We start from the raw sequence: 4,853 nt of genomic DNA, 5'->3' as shown, positions 1-4,853 counted from the left end.
TTCTCAATCTTCCTCTTTCTTACTCAAGAATGGGGACATGGTTCACCCCTATAATCTCTTTTTAAAGACTTAAATTGACTTCTTAGGGAGCAAGGTCTGGATACAAGTTTATTAATAACTTTTTTCAAAGGACGTGTGGATCCAGAATTGGCCTCGACAGTCACTTACAGACTTATTGTTAAAACCGTGTTTATGGAAGACAATCTTACTCGGCTATGAGTGATCACCAAAGAAGAAGAAGATGTCACAGAGGAGCTCCTGAATATGATAGATCCCTTTAGGGAGGTATATATAATGAATGAAAAACAGATGCCCATAGCAATCCCAGAAGCATGACAGGCAGACTGCATGGCCTCCTTACATGTGGATATTGTCTTGTGGATTCCATATCTGGACATGAGATGCACCTACATCCACATCCTAAATGGTAATATGTCTCCCCAACTCATGGCCTGTGTAGTGCTTCCATTGTCCAACAATTTGTATAGCATACCTTTGGTGGCTTATAGAATTTGCATACAGACTGTCATACAATTTCACCCCATCAGTGTCAAACATAAAAGGAGACACAGTAAACTTTTGGACCATCTGCACTATAGTTTTTATTTTTTATTAATGCATGGTCTTTGAAGGTTTTACACCAAATGTGCTTTTGTGGTCCTTCAGCTGGTGGAAGAAACATCAACGATTCCTGGATAACGCTGGAGTTCAGGTAGGAGCTGATGAATCCTCAAGGCAAGTGGCAGCAGAGATGGACCCCATCATTCAGAGTCAAAACTGAGATGTTTGGAGATTATAAATTAATATTGACAAATTCACACATATCGTGATAAATTGTAAAATGCTGTTCCTGCTTCCCCCTTCTTCCTGCACTCAACCCACTGCTCTACAGATTTTGTGATAATAATAATACATTTATTGTCAATGTGTTTATTCTATCTGTGTTGAATGAAATTAACTAAGCCTCCCTCCCCCACAAACACTCAATCTCATTGCGCTCTGTGTGCTTGTCCCACAACACACCAACCCCGGAAATCAGTTGCACTATATTATTTTCTGTTCATGCACTTTTAATAATAAAATTATATTTATTTAAATGTATCGCTATTGTGTTTCATGACCTCCCTGATTTTGTATGTGAGCTGGAACTCGTCTGTGACTGAAATAATAAATTCATTCATTCATGTATTTATTTAAATATTCTTTTGAACCTGAAAAGAAAGAATTGTGAACAAAATATTATGAACATAATGAACAAAAGTCCTCTTATGTCCTACTTGCTAAACAAGTAGAGAAATATATTTATATAAAGATCTTAACCCACCAGATTTGGCAGTGGGAGCAAAACAAAAATTCAAGCATAGGAACAATACTATGGTTTTAGACCTCTCTTCTGTGTTCAGTCGTCTGAGAGCGGGCAATAAATTCCTTACTCAACTAATCAACATACCACAGATGCCCAAAAACTTTGTTGTTGCAATATTCTGCAGCGCTTCAAGTTTCCAAAGTCTCTTCTGTGCTAGCCCCCTTTGGAGCAAGTTGCAGTATTCCACCCTGGATGTAATTAAGACAGACCTGTGGCCAGATCTGATCTCTGCAGGGACAGGTGGAGATGGTGCACTGGCATAAATTGGAAAAATGTCCACCACTTTGGCATTTCCTTTTGACATTCAAGAAATGCACCTTGCTTTTTTTGTTGGTTGGTTGGTTGGTTGTGGTATAACTCTCACCTTATGCAGCAACGTGTTGTACTGCATTCTCCAATGTCTTCATATTCTTTCTCACAGCTGTCTTTGCAGGCGCCACCCATTTCACCACATTTTCCCTCACCTATTACCTGAGCAAAGACTGTTCCTCCCAAAGAGAAAAAGAAGAGGAGGAGGAGGAGGTGGAGGAAGAGGAGGAGGAGGAGGAGGAGGAAGAAGAAGAAGAAGAAGAAGAAGAAGAAGAAGAAGAAGAAGAAGAAGAAGAAGAAGAAGAAGAAGAAGTTACTAAGAATCCTTTTCTTTCCATTACAACTAGTGAACTTGAAAACTGCATCTAGCTAGTTATCCAGTTGCTTTCTTTTCCTCTTGGCATCATTCCATCATCTGATTGTTGGGTCTTATTGCAAATTCTGTTTTTCCTAAAAACAGTATAAACAAGGGATAGAGAGCCCCAAGGACTGTGGTACAGAACGACGGCTTGTGAAAAATGCTCTCACTGTTGCCAAGGGAAGTTGTTTCCTCATGTCTAGTTGCCATGAAGGGGCAATTATATATTTTAAGGTGGGGGTCACAGTTGGGGAGACCAGCACACTGAGACTTCCCTCCAAGTTGCACCCCATCCAGCTTCTGTTGGAGGCTTCTATTGCCACCAAAAGCAACATTTTCCTAAATTCAATTGCCATGCAGAACACAATTTCTAAGTGGGGCAGTGGTGCTTCAACCTGGCATGGCTGACCCAAGACCTGTTGGCACCTGAAGCATACCATGAAAAGGTACCATCACCCACTAGGGAAGAAGGGGTGAATGAAGGGAGGGAGGAATGAAAATCTACACTGGGAACAACTGGAACAAATACACAGTTGTGTTTAGCCTAGTCATTTCAGTGTAAAAGTAGCAGTCAATGGCCCAACAACTAGCCATCTCCACAAAGGGAATCGTTTCAGTGGAAGAAGCCTAGGGAGTTCTAGGAGAATATGAGCAAGACAGGGAAGTTAGATCCCCAGCAGTGAGCTGCATGCAAACACATTTGGAATACTGTGTACAGCTTTGGTTGCCTAACCTCAAAAGGGAGCTGGACTAATAACTTACCTGGATCAGCTGAGAGGATTAAGGCAATGGTAAGAAGGAAGTAGTAACAGGTCTTCATGGCTTTGGTTAGGCAAAGGTCGGTGTTTAGCTAGGAACTCTATATCCCTAAAAGAAGAGATGCCATGACCGAAACAGAATATTTATAGCACTCTGAAAATTGCAAGGGATCCGTCTATTCAAGCTAGGGCTGAGCTCACATTTCACAATAAAAAAAAATTCTGATGAGGGCGGTTCCTCCTGAAAGGTTGTGAAATAGCCTCCCAAATTCCACCACCCATGAATTTTGGGGGAAAGATGAGGCTCTAACTTGAATAGCACTTACAGTATTTTTCGCTCTATAAGATGCACCATACCACAAGATGCACCTAGTTTTTGGAATAGGAAAACAAGAAAAAAAAATATTATGAATCTCAGAAGTCAGAACAGCAAGAGGGATCGCTGCGCAGTGAAAGTAGCAATCCCTCTTGCTGTTCTGGCTTCTGGGATAGCTGCGCAGCCTGCATTCACTCCATAAGACGCACACACATTTCCCCTTACTTTTTAGGAGGGAAAAAGTGAGTCTTATAGAGCAAAAAATACGGCACTTTTATTGTACTCCATTCCCTGCCCTTGGAAATAGGGGCCCCTATTTGAGGTTTCATTAGCAAAAATTGCATGACTGCACCCCCAATGCAGTAGTGGGCTTTGGGCTTTATAGTTTCAGCAGCGCCCTGTGCAACATTCATTCCCCACCTCCCGCCACTTGCTTTCCATTGCCACTTGTTCATCATTGCTACAGTGTCCCCTGTGGCACCCTCTTGGTCCGGGGCTCAGTGCAGGTAAACCAGTCACATGCCCCTAAATCTGCCTCTGCCCAAGGAAGTCAAAATAGCGCAGCCCCAAACCAGCCCATGAAATTATGGGTGAAAATCTGCTGTTATAAAAAGGAGAAGATCTACTCAAATTCCCTTCACTCACCAGTTTCACTACAATTCTCGATCAGTGTGACTCTTCCTCAGGTGCAAGGGGTCTTGGAGGGAAATGGCAGCGAAGTTCTCACTCTGCTAAAATCCAATCCCTCGAGTGCATCCTTTTTATAGCTACTTCACAGCAGTTACAGCCTTCCCTCTGGAACCACATGATCCAAATCTCCACACAGGATTGGCGCTCCCTGCCTGAGGCATAAAGATCAATTCTGAAGCTCTCACAAGTGCTCCAGGCAAGAACTACCCCTTCACAGGATGGTACAACTGCAACATTTGCTCATTTTGACACTGATATCTCTTCAGTCTCTGCAGAGAGCACGTGAGATGCTATAAAACAGGCATGTCCAACTCCCAAGAGACTGTGATCTACTCACAGTATTAAAAAACTGGCAGTGATCTATTTAGGGAGCTTAAATTATTGAGCTTCTTTGTGGGGGGGGGTTGTAGTGGATCACAGAAGGTCCAAAGATCAACTAGGATTGACCAGTAGATCACAATCGACCTCTTGGACATGCCTGCTATAACAGCTTGCACTATTTGCCTCAGGTTATTACTGTATTCATCTCAACGTGAAGGATAAAGTTCTGCTGATGGGTCCTAGAGATTGGCCTCAAAGTCCAGGAAACTGTGGACTTGCAACAGCATAGGCTGTTCTCGGCTTTGGAGATTTCCCATATGCTAAATTAATTGGAAGTCCTATGCACACAATGTCAAGCTTCCTGGGGAAACACACATTGGATTTAACATAAGTTCTAAGAAGTTATTTCACTCAATTGCAACCATTTAAATAAAAATAAAAATGGTTGCATCCTGAGACCCGCATTGCCTTCAGAGACCCATTCATTCCCCGCCCCCGCCCCCGCCCCTTCATGAAGCAAAACATCTTTGTTTGTAAAGATTATATCTTGGCTACAGTACGTACAATGCAATCTTCTTCTTCTTGACTCCTAGGCAATTAAGAAAGCACAGCAAGGTATTTAATGGCCTTTCCTGAACCCAATTCAGGGTCCATGATGTCCAGCTTTCAGTTTCCTCCAGAGCAGCCAGTCATGAATTAATGGGAAGCTCAGAAAAAGAGCAGAGAAGCAGGAGT

The 4,853-nt window shown here is 42.4% G+C and overlaps 1 long non-coding RNA gene across 1 annotated transcript; it reads right to left on the bottom strand.

The window, feature by feature from the left end:
• Positions 1-577: 577 nt before the first annotated feature.
• On the bottom strand, positions 578-3,860 carry LOC128411408 (uncharacterized). The gene is made up of 4 exons (XR_008329797.1): positions 3,753-3,860; positions 2,796-2,900; positions 1,731-1,848; positions 578-777 (listed from the first exon to the last, which is right to left on the bottom strand). It is a non-coding gene; the product is annotated as an uncharacterized LOC128411408 (long non-coding RNA).
• Between the last annotated feature and the right edge of the window lie 993 nt (positions 3,861-4,853).

This window comes from Podarcis raffonei, chromosome 3, assembly GCF_027172205.1.
Source record: "Podarcis raffonei isolate rPodRaf1 chromosome 3, rPodRaf1.pri, whole genome shotgun sequence".
NCBI classification, from domain to species: domain Eukaryota; kingdom Metazoa; phylum Chordata; class Lepidosauria; order Squamata; family Lacertidae; genus Podarcis; species Podarcis raffonei.
Note: the sequence above shows the minus strand (reverse complement) of the source record. Positions and strands in the feature narration are given on the sequence as shown.